Genomic DNA, 17,314 nt, shown 5'->3' with positions numbered 1-17,314 from the left:
CCAGGGTCTTCACTCCTCCAACACCATCTTCACGCGAGAAGCTCATGATTTCCCACATCAGAATTCCTCTCCGTGGCGTCGAGGCGATGGGAGAAGAAGGCGCAGAGATGTAACTTGAGGTCCAGGCCACTCCGACATCTGAAGCATCGGCCTCCTCCACGAACTGACAGGACGGGTTAGGATGAACCAATATGGGAGCTGTGGTGAAGCGGTGCTTAAGGTCCCGGAATGCCCGGTCTGCAGCTGGGGACCACGTGAACGGAACCTTTGGAGAGGTGAGTGCAGACAGGGGGGAAGCCAGGGTGCTGTAACCCCAGATAAAGTTGGCAAATCCCAGGAAATGTTGCAGCTGCACTCTGGACTGCACTCTGCACTCTGGAGCAGTCCGCCCCTGCCTGCGGGAGTCTCACAACTGTCATTTAGCGCATCATCTAGTGTGGATGTGGAACTATGCCTCAATTCTAGATCTGGGTGCATTATTGAGGATTTATGTTTTCTGCACAGATGAGCAGAAAAAGACTTCACACAAAAATAACATTTACAATCATTGAATTTACAGACTATATTTTATTCATTCCTGATATACAGTATCAGATGCTCGCAAAAGCTGGAGAAATTGGACGATATACAGTACCAGTCAAAACGTTGGACACACCTACTCATTCCAAGGTTTTTCTTTATTTTTACAATTTTCTACAATATAGAATAATAGTGAAGACAACAACACTATGAAATAAGACATATGGAATCACGTAGTAACCAAAAAAAGTGTTAAACAAATCAAAATATATTTTAGATTTGAGATTCTTCAAAGTAGCCACTTTGCCTTGGTGACAGCTTTGCACACTGTGACTGAGAAGTCTGTCACTGGCCGCGGGCAGCGTTTGGTACACTAACACAGACACATTCATCGTGCCTCCCTGCTCCGTTATCGCCTACTTTAACAATGTGGGTCGACACACAAGTTAAGTTCTCTTTCTTAGTAAATACTGTACATGTTACACTTTATTCTTACCTTTTTTAATTAATTAATTAATTTAACCTTTATTTAACCAGGAAGGGCTCATTGAGATTTAAAATCTATTTTTCAAGAGCGTCCTGGCCAAGATAGGCAGCACCAAGTCATTACAAAAATTACAGACAAACAACATGAAAAACTACAAGTAATCTAGTAAAAACCATAGAATTCACAAGAGTATAACAAAAATCAAAAACAGCAAATTAAAAACATTGACAGGTCAGGGAATCAGTCTCAAGATCATTCATCAGTGATTTAAAAATACCAATCGGGACAAGTTCTTCCAGTTTAAAAGTATTTTGTAAGGCGTTCCAAGACGATGGCGCAGAGTACATAAAAGACCTTTTACCAAATTCAGTTCGGACATTTGGAACAGTTAGCAGGATAAAGTCCAGCGAACGAACATTTCTGAACAATAAAAATGCCCAAATAAAAAGGTAGTAAACCCAAAATGGCTTTGTAAATAAAAGTATACCAGTGACTGAGCCTACGAGTGACTAGAGAAGGCCAGCCAACCCTGGTATACAAAGTGCAGTGGTGCGTAAGGGTTTTGCAGTTTAAAATAAATCTCAAAGTGCCATGGTAAAGGGTGTCAATTGATCTCAAACACTGAGCGGAAGCATTCATATAAAGAATATCCCCATAGTCTAGTAAAGGCATACATGTAGCTGATACTAGCTTCCTTCTGGCTTCAAAAGAAAAACAGGCCTTATTCCTAAAATAAAATCCCAATTTCACCTTCAATTTTTTTGTAAGTTGTTGAATATGCAATTTAAAAGAGGCCGTCATCAATTAAAATTCCAAGATATTTATATGAGGTTACAACCTCAATCTCCTTGCCCTGACAGGTAGTAATATGTGAAAGGTTCAGAGGTTTATTTCTTGCTTTAGAAAACACCATTAGTTTAGTTTTGTCAGTATTGAGGATAAGCTTCAATTGACACAAGGTATGTTGAACAGTATAAAAAGCAGTTTGCAAGTTCTGGAAAGCTTCTGTAAGAGACGGGGCACAACAGTAAATAACAGTATCATCAGCATAAAAATGAAGTTGCGCATTTTGGACATTTTTGTCTAAATCATTTATATAAATAGTGAATAAGAGAGGACCAAGTACAGAGCCTTGGGGCACACCATTAAAGACAGACAATTTAACAGACATAAGCCCATGAAATTGAGTGCACTGAGTTCTATCAGACAGATAGTTAGCAAACCATGCAACTGCATGCTCTGAAAGACCTACACTCGACAATCTCTGCCTTAGTATAGCATGATCAACTGTATCAAAAGAGATCAATAAAAAGTGAGACACAGTGCTGCTTTTTGTCAAGGGCTTCAGTGATATAATTTAAAACCTTCATGGCTGCTGTAATTGTGCTATGCTTCTTCCTGAAGCCCGATTGGTACATTGATAAAATAGAGTTAGTAAATAAAAACTCTTTTAGCTGTTTACTCACAAGGGTTTCAAGTATTTTCACCAAGGGTGACAGCTTTGAGATTGGCCTGTAATTATTTAAAAGAGTTGGATCTCCCCCTTTTAAAAGTGGTAGGACAAATGCTGATTTCCAGATTTTCGGAATTTCATTACATTCCAGGGTTAGATTGAATAGATATGTAAGTGGTTCAGCTACCTCTCGTCAGTAGCAGTTTATGGTATAAAGAATATACAGACAAACGTTCATGTTTAATTTAAGCAAAGTTTATTGTACTTGTCAATGTTATGGATGAGTGCATTGTTTGTTTGGTTCTGTTCCTCTCCCTCCATCTCTGTAGCTTCTGGGTATGCTGGGATAAGGACCAGAGCTATGGTAATCGGGCTGGCTTTGTAGTGCCTGTCCCGATTGGCTCGTTCATGTGAATGGGCATATTGGAAGACTCCATGTCAGTAGGGATGGGATTTTGTAAATGGGTTATATTGGTATATTATATCATGAGAAACATGTTGCAATGTATATCATTCAGTATGTTTAGCTGAGTGGAAAATGTAGGCTTTGATGGTAATTGCTTAATTAATTAGTGCTGGGTATGTTCTGATGGGAGGGGCTTCCCCTACAAAAGGAGCCTCTCTTTCAGTTCCAAGGGGGAACCATTTTGGATTGAGCTGTTGATGGGGCAGCATTGTTTTTAGTTGTCCCATAATGGATACTTTGGATGGCAGTACTGTTGTTTTTCTTCCGGATTCACTACGTAAATAAACACCATTGCACAGAAGTACTTTTGTGGCTCCGTCATCTTTTTATTTGATAGAGGTTAGGTTAGGTTCAGTTTAGCCTTCTGGCCTACTCTACGTGACACACACTCTCGGCATTCTCTCAACCAGCTTCCCCTGGAATGCTTTTCCAATAGTCTTGAAGGAGTTCCCACAAATGCTGAGCACTTTTGGCTGCTTTTCCTTCACTCTGCGGGTTGTGGAGGCCAGGTCATCTGATGCAGCACTCCATCACTCTCCTTCTTGGTAAATTATCCCTTACACAGCCTGGAGGTGTGTTGGGTCATTGTCCTGTTGAAAAACAAATGATAGTCCCACTAAGCACAGTCCCAGTCAAAAATGTAAAGGGTTTTTCTTAATTTGTACTATTTTCTACATTGCATTATAATAGAGGAGACATAAAGACTATGACTTTTCAGTGGTATTGTTAACAAACACGCCCCCATAAAGAAAATGAGAACTAAAAACAGGTTCAGCCCCTGGTTCAACCGTGATCTTGCAGAGTTACTCCAACTCAAGAATTGCATTTGGTGAAAGGCTCGGCACACGCATACTTAGGCTGACTGGCTCTCGTTCAGGCAAATGAGAAATAAGTGCACTCAGGCTATCCGGAAGGCCAAAGTTACTTTAAGGAGCAGTTCTCTCTCTGTGGGTCTAACCCCAATAAGTTCTAGAAAACGGTTCAAGACCTGGAGAACAAACCCTCCTCCTCCTCACAGCCAACCATGTCCCTTAATGTTGATGATGTGGTTACTCACGAGAAGCAGATTGCTGAGCTCTTTAAGACTGTTGGAAAAGCATTCCAGGTGAAGCTGATTGAGAGAATGCCAAGAGTGTGCAAAGCTGTCAAAGGCAAAGGGTGGCTCCTTTGAAGAATCTAAAATCTATTTTGACCAACACTTTTTTGGTTACTACATAATTCCATATGTGTTATTTCATAGTTTTGATGTCCACTATTTTTCTACAGGGTAGAAATAGTAAAAAAATGAGTTATAACCCTTGAATGAGTAGGTGTCCAAACTTTTGACTGGTACCGTAGGTTTTCTTGCTTGTTTTTAGCCTTGTACAGTTTGTCAAGTACCAGCTGTTATTTTTCTTGTCCTGGAATGTATGAAAACTGTCTCGGGAGGTAGAGAGTCGGAATTTGACCATCAGTTTATTCCAAGATGGGTGAACAGTGTGTCGACACTTCGACCGCGCCGGAGTTAGCACACCAGTTGGTGTTGGATGTAGAGGCAAACATCTCCCCCTCGATTTCCCCGACTCCACTGTCCTGTCTGTGAATGGAGAATCCATTGAGCTGAATAGCCTTGGGGGGTATCTGTCCGAGAGAAAAGCAAAGAATATTGCAGTTTCAAGAGTAGCAAGTAGCAAATCCGCGATTGGTAGTCATCCGTCTTATTATCGAGTGACTGGCCAGTAGAATGGAGGGAAGAGGTGGCTGGTTTTCCCTTTGCCTTAATCTCACCAGGATCCCCGCCCTCTTGCCTCTGTAACGCCGGCGCTTCCTCTTAGGTAGGCCGAAAATGGGACGGCATTACAGAGAGAACCTAGTGCAGGTGAGTCGAAGTTGAATTGGGGTAAGTAACTGCCGATCTGAAGTTCAAAAGTTATTGTCGGTTGTAAGAAATAATAGGGCATATATTATGAAAATAAAGTAAAAATGAATGGAAAATTGTCAATGTTACAGTGTGTGATGGCAACACTGTTGTCCTTCTAGATACCGTTCTTCAGTATACTCTGTCCGTTAGCACACACTTTAAACATGTCTTACATAACCAAGCTTCACATGCATAGGTAGGGGCTCTATAAAAAAAAACAACTGACAGACTTTCTTTTTTCTCCATTCACCCAGCAGGTCAGACACGGGGCACCAAACACACCAGGAATTCTCTTCAGGTATTCAACCTGAACATCCATCGTCACACCTGACATGACTCCTTTGACGGGTGCTCTGCTCCAAAGTTCAAAGCACAATACTTCTGGTTTCCAGATTATTTTGAGGCCCACTGCAATCTTCCTCTGCACTTTAGAAACACAATTAATCAAAATAAGACCACTCCTGTTTACTCTGATAGACTCCATGTCACGCCCTGACCTTAGAGATCCTTTATTCTCTATTTTGGTTAGGTCGGGGTGTGACTAGGGTGGGCATTCTAGTTTCTTTATTTCTAGGTTGGCGTGGTATGGTTCCCAATCAGAGGCAGCTGTCTGTCATATTTAGGCAGCCTTTTCCCACCTGTTTGTTGTGGGATCTTGTTTTTGTGTAGTGCCTGTGAGCACAGCATTTGCTTCACGTTTCGTTACTCTTTATTGTTTTGTTGCTGGTTCACATTAATAAACATGACGAACGCCGAGCTGCACCTTGGTCCAATCCTTCCAACAACGATCGTGACACTCCACTTTTCCCAGCGCATACTTCACCATTTGACACCTACAATGGATCTTCCACATATGCATCCTAACTCAACAAACACATCCCAAAAAGAAACGATTAATTATGCAATCATACACTTATCCTCCACTCCAATTTTAGACAATTTCCTTTTTGTTCCATTTTCCCACACTACTGTTGTCCATTCAGGACATTCGACTTCACCAACTTTGCTTGACGCGCTGCTTGATTCGAACTCAGCATCCACTTCCGCCGTCTCTCACTCAGTCGCCACCTCTCTGACATGCACTGTCAACTGTGGGACCTTATCTAGACAGGTGTGTTTCTTTCTAAATCATGTCCAAACAACTGAATTGACCACAGGTGGACTCCAATCAAGTTGTAGTGACAGCTCTAGGATGATCAAAGGACATTGGATGCACCTGAGCTCAAGTAGGATTGCCATAGCAAAGTGGTGTGAATACTTATGTAAATGACATATTTCTGTATTTTCTTTTCAATAAATTAGCAACAATTTCTAAAAACATGTTTTTCACTTCATCATTATGGGGTATTGTGTGTAGATGGGTGAGGTGAAAAAAGTATTTAATCCATTTTGAATTCAGGGGTATAAATAATTTCTGACGGCACTGTACATTACACATGTAGCAGAGAACTGATTTAATCCATTTTGAATTCAGGGGTATAAATAATTTATTAAGGCACTGTACATGACACATGTAGCAAGTAGCAGAGAACTGTAATACCTTTTTGAAATACTGGATAAGAAATGTACTAAATTTGTACCTAGGAAATGCGTGAAATGTCCTGTGTTATTTCCATTTTTGCTTCCTTGTGAATATTTAAGGCACTATCACCAGGTTCACACTGTAACACCCCTTCTGTGAAATGCTGATATTGCCAGAGAAAGTAGACCTGCTATAAGCATATGACAAGGAGAGCGGTTGCTGCTGGGTGGAGTAGTTGTCAGTCAGTGCAGGGTCCTTCAAAGACTGTGATTGTCACATGTGCTCCCTCTTTGGCCTCTAGGTCACCACCTGCGCGTCATCAGACTCACCTGGACTCCATCACTTCCCTGATTACCTTCCCTATATATGTCACTCCCTTTGGTTCCTTCCCCAGGCGTCGTTGTTTCTGTTTCATGTCTGTGTGCTGTTAGTGTTTCTTGTTTTGTATTATGTTCCGTTTATTTGATTAAAACACCCACTCCCTGGAATTGCTTCCCGACTCTCAAGGCACATCGTTCCAGTGATGCTCCACTTATACATCAACCAAGCTTCCTATCCTTAAATGGCTACACACAAATATCCCTCCACCCCCACCACACCCAAAACATAATAACGTGTTGTTCAGTGGCTACAAAAAGTATGGATTACCTGGATTTCTGCATACATTTGACATAAAATTTGATCTGATCTTCATCTGTCACAACAATAGACAAACTCGGTGTGCTTAAACTAATAACACACAAATTATATTTTTCTTGTCTATATTGAATACATAATTTAAACATTCACAGTGAAGGTTGGAAAAAGTATGTGAACCCCTAGGCCAGGTGTGCTCAACCTTCTTTGTCGTGAGATCTACTTTTTCATTTGCCAGCCTGATGAGATCAACCAGTCTCTAAATCTAAACCAACCAACAAAATGTATGAAACGCAACACACCACTGAGTATGGACCTGCTGCTATGATACCTATTTGATACCCAAATATAATGTGGACCAATAACATGTTTTCCACAAATAAGTACAACTATTTCATTTCCTACCTTAGTGAGACTTTTGGCATTGGGTGGAGGCAAGTAGTTTTTCATAGTCAGGGCTGTAGCAGCTTGTTGCAAGTCTCATGCAGGCCACAAGGTCATAGTAGATCTGTACTTAATGTGAGAAAATGCAGACTCACAGAGGTAGGTTGATCCAAAAAGGGCTGATAAGTTGAGAGCACATCTTATGTTGGGATACTTCTCCTCCAGCAGTAGCTCCCAGAACTGTTCCTTCATCTCAGTGGTTGCCCTGGATTTCAGCTGAATGTCACATCGAAGGGTAAGAATTTCAGTTTCTGTTATAGTTGTGTCCAATTGGAAAAGTGATCCCATTTTGGAGGCAATGACTTCCACATGTACACTACCGATCAAAAGTTTGGGGTCACTTAGAAATGTCCTTGTTTTTTAAAGAAAAGCAAACATTTTTCCATTAGCTAATCCAAGTTTATCATTTTAAAAGGCTAAGTGATCATTAGAAAACCATTTTGCAATTATGTTAGCACAGCTGAAAACTATTGAAACAATAAAACTGGCCTTCTTTAGACTAGTTGAGTATCTGGAGCATCAGCATTTGTGGGTTTACAGCCTTAAAATGGCCAGAATCAAAGAACTTTGATCTGAAACTCGTCAGTCTATTCTTGTTCTGAGAAATTAAGGTTATTCCATGCGAGAAATTGCCAAGAAACTGAAGATCTGGTACAACACTGGGTAAAACTCCCTTCACAGAACAGCGCAAACTGGCTCTAATCAGAATAGAAAGAGGAATGGGAGGCCCCGGTGCACAACTGAGCAAGAGGACAAGTACATTAGAGTGTTTGAGAAACAGACACCTCACAAGTCCCCAACTGGCAGCTTCAATTATAGTACCGGCAAAACACCAGTCTCAACGTCAACAGTGAAGAGGCGACTCCGGGATGCTAGCCTTCTAGGCAGAGTTCCTCTGTCCAGTGTCTGTGTTCTTTTGCCCATCTTAATCTTAATTTTTTTATTGGCCAGTCTGAGATATGGCTTTTTCTTTGCAACTCTGCCTAGAAGGCCAGCATCCCGGAGTCGCCTCTTCACTGTTGACATTGAGACTGTTGTTTTCCGGGTACTATTTTACAAAAACAGCACCCTAACTAAACATTACAGAATGACAATATTAGCTGTCCATTTGTCAGTATTGTTGTGTCACTGTAATATTAGTATTGACCCTAATTCTAAAGTCCCAAGCGGTCCCCATTGGAATTCTCTTGAATTCTTCCATGGGAATCCCATAGGACTTTTCCATAAGGGATGCACTATAGGCCCTGTTGTCTGTGTGTGGGAGTTTATGCACAGTGTACTGCGAACCATCCAGAGGTGTGGGGGTCAATGGGAGTCAGATGCGGGGAATCCCCACCCATGTCACAGGGTTCCCCAAGCACACCCATTATTACCGGCACAGGTGAAGGAACGGGAGCAAAAACGCATGGGAGAAAAGAGAACAATGGAGACGCGGGAGAGGAATAACACATGCGAAAAGAAGGAGAAATATAGAACGAAGAAACCAGAAAAGAAAAGGACATTGACAGAAAAAGACAAAGAACAGATTAAAAGAGGAAGAACGTGCGTGAGTCATTCCCGTAAGGCCGAGAGCCAAAGACAAGCCACAAAAGAGTATTTAATATGATGATTATCGAAAGACTCTTTGGTTTACAAGTGAAGTGCTCTTAACCAAGATAGGTTTTTATTTCCCCTTTCTTGAACCAGTCGAGTGCCATGCTGTGAGTATCAAATATATAATGTAGATGCTTGCAACTTAAAAAGCTGACTCTTCCTCTGAATAAACCACACCTCGCTACCTCATAGACTGGAACCCCTCTGGACCAATCACAGGACATACATACATACAGTATATCGCTGGTTTTTGGTATGGTATGCCTTGAACACACATCTCATAACTAATGTATCTAATAGACACTTGTGGCCAAATATACTGCCACCCTTGCACTTTTCTTAAATAATTCCCTATTTCTTATTCTTCCAAAAAAATGTTTACTTTTGGTCTCCACCCCTTGTTATTGGATGTTCAACATTGCAGAACCAATTTTACCTTTGTGAACTTAAGTTTACATTTATAATTCAGAAAATAAAGACAAATCGCATGGACAAAATTATTGGCATCCCAGAGATAGTACTTGGTTGCACAATATTGGACCAAGAAATGTGCAGACAAATGCTTGTTGTAGCCATCAATAAGCACCTTTCTACTGGCAATTTGGCCCACTTTTCTGCAGCAAATGCTCTAATTATTCCATGTTTGAGGGGTGCCCTCCACCAACTGCTGTTTTCAGCTCTCACCATAGGTTATGATGTGATTCAGATCTGGACTCACTTGCCACTCCAGAACAGTCCAGTGTTTCTTCTTGAAATATTCCTGGGTGCTTTTGATGTTTGTTTGGGTCATTCTCCTGTTGGGAGATCCACAGCCTTCAATGGAGATTCAGTTTTTGGATACTGGGTTGAACATTGGACTCAAAACCCAGATAATATGCTGATTTCATGATGCCATGATGCGCACGTTCAAGACCCAGCAGTACCAGAGCCAGCAATGCAATCCTACAGCATTATCAAACCTCCCCATGTTTGATTGTAGGGAGGGTGTTCTTTTCATTTAATTATTCAAGTGTTAACTTCCTCCATTTTATACTTTACTTTTTATAGATGCAGACCTGAAGATGTTCAAGCAGCACCTTGAGAGCAAAGCACCCCAAGTCTCCAATGGTCCCAGTACTGGTTGATGTTCAGGCTTAAGTGACCACACACACTCAAATGGACCTACAGGAATAAGATTCCGACTTCATTCACACACAGTAGACATAGTATAAACCACCATGCTGTCAACAAAATTCTGTCCTCAGTCCTTAAGTTGTATTGTCCACGGCTCAATTTGTGGCAATGCTGAGATCACTCATCGTCTTCAATGTTGTGATTCACAGACACACGATGACCACGATTTGAATGCTGCAACTGAGACGGAATGATGTTGAGGGACAGGTTGAGACCCCGAGTATGACTGAACATGGCCCAGTTATTTGTGACGACAACCTAAAAGGTGTGCAGAAGCACACCAGCACCCCACTTTATGTTTATTCCATGGCCAACCACCCCTTATGGTCCCTCAACTTCGGACACTTTGGAATTCTCCATCTTATATTCCCTATGCTACTTCCTTCACTTGTTCCTATCAAATAAATATGCTTATTCATTCACGATTATGGATACATTCTGCAATTAGTTACTCTGGCTTTGAATCTGCAATAGAACATGTCAACAAGTGAAGTTCTGATATGCTTTAATACAGAAGTGCATTCTGACACCATTCATTTAAATAGATTTCACCTTGTCATATAGTTGGCAGAAATGAGAAGGGGATAAATAAAGACCTCCACTGGCTAAAAGAGAAGAGGATCTGGTAAAACAAGGGTATGTTTCTAATATCGTCTAGGAAGGTAGCTAGCTAGCTATATAGCTTCTTTGCAAAAGACAAGCCTAGTATTCATGGCACATGAAAAATATCTGACTGCTACTAGGATAGTATTCTGTATGAGACACAATACCAAATTCATTAATAAGAAAATAAAAAATGACTTCAATTAAATATAGAACAGTAAATTAAAATGTTCTATATAGCTTAATTGTTCGATCAAGGTACCATCACCTCCTGTTTCAACATGATAATGCATGGCCCCATGTCGCAAGGATCTGTACACAATTCCTGGAAGCTGAAAATGCCCCAGTTCTTCCATGGCCTGCACACTCACCAGACATGTCACCCATTGAGCATGTTTGGGATGCTCTGGATCGACATCTACAACAGCGTGTTCCAGGTCCCACCAATATCCAGCAACTTCGCACAGCCATTGAAGTGGGGTGAGACAACATTCCAAAGGCCACAATCAACTCTATGTGAAGGACTACATGAGGCAAATGGTGGTCACTGTTATGGGTGTAAGATGGCACAGTGATGCCATCTGTTGGTAAATGTTAAGTAGAGCAACTCCAGTGTTTTACCGGTGTGCTTGATATACCTGGATGGATTGTATTGTACTGAACAAGACTGGTTACTCGCATCAATGCCTCTGTCTCGTCATTTAACGTCCAAACATGGTGTCAGAGAGTCGGATAACTAACCATAATTTCTGCAAATTAGAGTAAACTGTTCTGGTTCACAAAAAAATGCTTCTGTGAGTAAAATTGTGCTGAAATTTACCTTAGCTAGAGTGAGTTTGCTAGTTAGCAGTTAGCTTCAGTGTTGTTAGCACTGGTTAGACATGGCAGCGAACATTCCCCCTCCTGCCATTATGAAGCTCAGCAGAAATTAGAGCACATACTGGGATACGTTTAGAGGTGAATGGGAGGACTATGCACTAGCCTCGGCACTTCTGGAATAGGATGATGATGTAGTGACTGCCACTTTGAGGACTATAATGGGAGCTGAATGCCGACACGTACACAAACACAACCTGAACCTAACAGCAGCTTAGCAAGGTAACGCAACAGCTATTCTTGATGCTCTTGAACATTACTTTAAGCCAGCAAAAAATGCTATCTATGAGCGTTATGTTTTCGGTTGTTGCAAACAGGAGGACGGGGAGTCCGTTGACAGCTTTGTCACCAGGCTAAGGGAAAAGGCAGCTACATGTGAATATGGTGTTTTAAAGAGATGAACTGATCAGAGATCAGATAGTGCTTGGTATAGCTGATGAGGGCACGCGCAGACGTTTGATGTAAAATTGGCGCCGCACGTTTTACGTGCCCCCAACCGATTGTGTTTTGTTGTTCGTTTATTTGCGTTGTTTGTAACTTCTTTTTTAAACTTTTTTTGAACAGCTCTTATGACCCAAAAAAACTTCTAGACATCAGGACTGAGATTACTCACCACGGACTAGCAGAATCCTTTTCTTCATTCACAACACTGACGAGCCCGAGGCGGAGGATAAACGGCTCCCTCGGGAAAAGGCCCCGACCCCAGTGATCTGCGTGAAGAGGAGGCGGAGAAAGAGAGTCCGGAGGGCGGGCTGCCTTCTGAGGAGTAGATGCGATCGAATAAACCCCCACTCCCCTCAATTCTGCTCGCAAACATGCAATCTTTGAACAATAAAATGGACAAGTTATTGGGAAGATTAAACTACCAACGGGATATTAAAAACTGTAACATCTTATGCTTCACGGAGTCATGGCTGAACGACAACAATATCAACATACAGCTGGCTGGTTGTACGATGTACCGGCAGGATAGAACAGCGGCGTCTGGTAAGAGAAGGGGCGGCTGTCAATTTCATTTTGTAAACAACAGCTGGTGCACGATATCTAAGGAAGTCTCGAGCTATTGCTCGCCTGAGGTAGAGTTTCTCATGATAAGCTGCAGACCACATTACCTACAGAGAGTTTTCATCTATATTCTTTGTAGATGTTTACATACCACCACAGTCAGAGGCTGGCACTAAGATAGCATTGAATGAGCTGTATTACGCAATAAGCAAACAATAAAACGCTCACCTAGAGGCGGCACTCCGAGTAGCCGGGGACTTTAATGCAGGGAAACTTAAATCAGTTTTTACCAAATTTCTATCAACATAATAAAATGTGCAACCAGAGGGAAAAGAACTCTGGACCACCTATACTCCACACACAGAGACGCATACAAAGCTCTCCCTCGCCCTCCATTTGGCAAATTCCTGCTTACAAGCAAAGATTAAAGCAGGAAGCACCAGTGACTAGATCAATAAAAAAGTGGTCAGATGAAGCAGATGCTAAGCTACAGGACTGTTTTGCTAGCACAGACTGTAATATGTTCCGGGATTCCTCCAATGGCATTGAGTAGTCTGTCATTGGCTTCATCAATAAGTGCATCGATGATGTCATCCCCACAGTGACCGTACGTACATACCCCAACCAGAAACCATGGATTACAGGCAGCATCCGCACTGAGCTAAAGGTTAGAGCTACCGCTTTCAATGAGTGGGAATCTAACCCGGAAACTTATAAGAAATCCTGTGATGTCCTCCGACGAAACATCAAACAGGCAAAGAGTCAATACAGGACTAAGATCGAATCGTACTACACTGGCTCTGACGCTCATCGGATGTGGCAGGGCCTGCAAACCATTACAGACTACAAAGCGAAGCACAGCCGAGAGCTGAGTGACACGCACAGCAGGGCTACTGTATCAGGCACACACACACACTCCATGCATGAACAACACACAGTGTGCAGCTTACAAACAGAGCAAGTGGATGTTGAACACATCAACCAGGTTGACTATCTCAATGTTACGGACCAGCGCCTTATACAAGTCAGATAGCACACAGACAGGGACGAGCACTTCCAGGCATTGAGGTCTGTGATTCTGATGGGCTGGCCTGACTGCAAGGAAGAAACTGCTCTAGCCGTCAGAGAATATTGGCCAGTCAAAGAAGAGCTCAGTGTTCAAAACTGAGTAATATTCAAGGGTCAGACAGTCATTATTCCCCTGTCTCTGCGCCCTGAGATGTTGGCGTGCGTGCACTCAAGTCACATTGGAGGTGAGGCCTGTTACAGACAAGCACGTGACACACTGTATTGGCCATAAATGCACAATCTGCAATGAATATGCCATTGAGCAACCGAGTGAGGCGATGATGTCGCATGAGCTACCAGTGCACCCCTGGCAGAGAGTAAGTCTAGATCTCTTCCAGCACAGTGGCAAAGACTTTTTGCTGGTAGTCGATCATTATTCAAACTTCTGGGAGATTGACCTCCTCCCCGACCTCTCAGCAGAGACAACAATCTAATGCTGCAAGGCTAAGTTTTCCCGCTATGGCCAGCCAGATAGGGTAATCTCAGATAATGGACCCCAATTCTCCAGATTTGAGTTCGGAAAATTTGGAGCAGAATGGGAATTCGAGCACATCACCTCAACGCCACAACACCCCTACAGAAGGCATGGATAGCAGCCCGGCCCAGCGCCTCATGGCAAGGCACTTAAAAGCAGCTCTGACAGTAGCCAACACTCTTCTCGATCCCTGTGTGGTGACAGACGTGCTGGTGAAGCTACGTCACAGAAGACAGGTCTCCAAGTTCATCTACGCCGGGCCTCTGGAGACTCGGATCTTGTGTACAGAAAGTGGCACCACGCTCCTACTTGGTCGAAGTGAATGGATCAGTGTACCGTCGTAACAGGGTTGACCTTCGGATTGCTGAGCCAGCACCTACTCATGACTAACCATGATGGTCATACGGGTTGCATGACAAAGGATGGAACCCCAGCAAATCAGGTGAGGCCTGAGGCACTGGGCGAAAAGCCAGGGGATCACAGTTCGGCCGCTCCCTCGCCCATCAATATTCCCCTTAGACAGTCAGGTGACACGCCTGTGTGGGAAACCGCAGTCCTCGCAGACAAGCCCCCTGTCTTTTCACGCTGCGGGCGTCTGTACCAGCCACCTAAAATACTTAATCTGAAGGTTTCCCATTTGGGATTGTTGACTGACAGAGATATAAAAATATAGAACAACTGGGAAAAGTGAAGAAACTATCAAAATGTGTTAAGTTAATACCTGAAAAAATCCTAAACTGTTCATGTTGAAAATTATTACTAGGTTTGTTTTGTTAGTGAATTGACAGCTCCTGTCCTATTTTATAAAAGGGCAGATGTTATGGGTGTAAGATGGCACAGTGTTGCCATCTGTTGGTAAATGTTAATTACTACAGCTCCAGTGTTTTTACCAGTGTGCTTGATATACCCAGATGGATTGTAATGTACTGATCAAGACTGGTTACTCGCATCAATGCCTCTGTCTCGTCATTTAACATCCAAACAGTCACACCAGATACTGACTGATTTTCTGATCCATGCCACTACCTTTTTTTTTAGGTATCTGTGACCAACAAACTTTCTATATGCAGTGTGTTAATGGTACATTGTAAATGGAATTGTGTTCTTAGCCAAGCTAATGACATAAGTGTGAAACATACTGTTGACTATGGTTCTATATCTGTATTTCCAGTCATGTGAAATCAATAGATTAGGGCCTAATTAATGTATTTCAATTGACTGATTTCCTTATTTGAATTGTAACTCAGTAAAATCTTTGAAATTGTTGCATGTTGTGTTTATATTTTTTGTTTCAGTGTAGCTACAGAATTGTAACGTGATATGTGATGTTCCATATCATCGTGTCAAATATATTGATAAAAGTCTCTTTGTCCGAGATAGATTTACATGGTTATCAAAACATGGTTCTACAATGGATAAAATTAATGGTGAAAAAACTGTTGGAAACATTTCTGTGTTTGACCGCTAGGTTTTATCGGTATTATGTCGCTTGGGATACAGCTACCCCCATTTCTCTTCAGTCTAGCCTGAGTCCATCAAAGAACAGGAAGTTAACAAAACAGAAAATAAAAATATGTGGTTTTCAGCGATGGCTTTATGAGATAGCTAGCAACTTGTAAACAATGACCCATTCCTATATGTAAGTACTATTTCAATAGTAATATTAAATAATACACATTGACTGTTAAGCCAATCATATCATATGACTGTTGCCTTCCGTTTAAGTTTATTGGGATGGTAATGACGTTTATTTTTGATTATAATTATTAGGTGGAGGTCGCTAGCTACAATAGTGTCTTCAACCTAGCCTAGCTTTAAGTTAGCTAGCTAGCTGCTCTGCAGAGCAAGCTAGCTTGACTTGCTATAAAGTTAAAGAAACAAGTTGAGGAAAAAGTAACTAAACAAAACATGTTTTATTATCACCTGAAACAATATATGTATCATGTCTTGAATAAAAAGGTCATATTTTTGCAATCTCCCAAAATAAATGCAATCTTTGATGAGAGACAGGCTCTCCTCCAGTGGTGTGTATGGAATGGAATGGGTAATTGTTTACAAGTTGCTAGCTATCCCATAAAGCCAACCCATGAAGCCCACAGTAGATGCATCAAAACAGCACCCCATAGAAAATAATGTCTCTCTGTGCTTCATCATTTTCCTTCAATTCGCAAGAGGCTGAATGTATCTCACTGGAGAAAGCATCCGAGCGAGGGAAACAGCGCCCCTCTGTCTCTGTATGTGAAGCCCATTTATCTGATGCTGTCTGGTCAAAAATAATATGATATTGTTGCATTGAATACAAGGGAAGCCAGCGAGCATTTGGCCTCCAATGATATATATTTTATATATTTTTAAATAATATTTATCATAGCCAATCAATGTTGAGCTAATCTGAGAATATGAATGATCCTGGTGCACCAAAAAAAAAGGGTAAAGGGAAGTCAATTTGGATTTGGCTTCACACCAATCACATCACCTCAAAAGCCAAACCTTAGGCCAAACCTTAGGTAATGACATTTGTTTTTGATTATAATTATTAGGTGGAGGTCGCTAGCTACAATAGTATCAAGGCACAGTGTCACGGCATATGAACTAACAGGTTATAGAGGAAACAACACAATTATAACATTTACATTACATTTACATAATTTAGCAGACGCTCTTATCCAGAGCGACTTACAAATTGGAAAGTTCATACATATTCATACATATTCATATAACAACACATAGATTGGAATATGGCCTTTTTTCCTGGTTTAGCTTCACATGTGATTTTGCACGCTCTCCTCCAATTTGCATAACAAACACTACACTTCTCCGTTCAGGTTCAGCAGTGGGGCAAGACTCCATGAAGATGACCTAAAATGTAATGACATACGTGACGATGTAAACGGGCACAAGACTCCGCGAAGATGACGTATGGCGTAATGAAAAACGTCACGATGTGTACAGGGCATTATTTGATGTGTATATTTTTTGACACGCAAAGACCCCAAAAGCGTTCCATATGAAAGCACCATTGCGCCCAGTGTCCGTCAATCATAGAATGACGTCATCTATCCATAGCGTTTCCAGTGTGGGTAGGCGGGGGCTC

The sequence above is a fragment of the Salvelinus alpinus genome, chromosome 8 (genome assembly GCF_045679555.1).
Source record: "Salvelinus alpinus chromosome 8, SLU_Salpinus.1, whole genome shotgun sequence".
Classification (NCBI taxonomy): Eukaryota; Metazoa; Chordata; class Actinopteri; order Salmoniformes; family Salmonidae; genus Salvelinus; species Salvelinus alpinus.
This window is presented reverse-complemented; position numbering follows the sequence as displayed.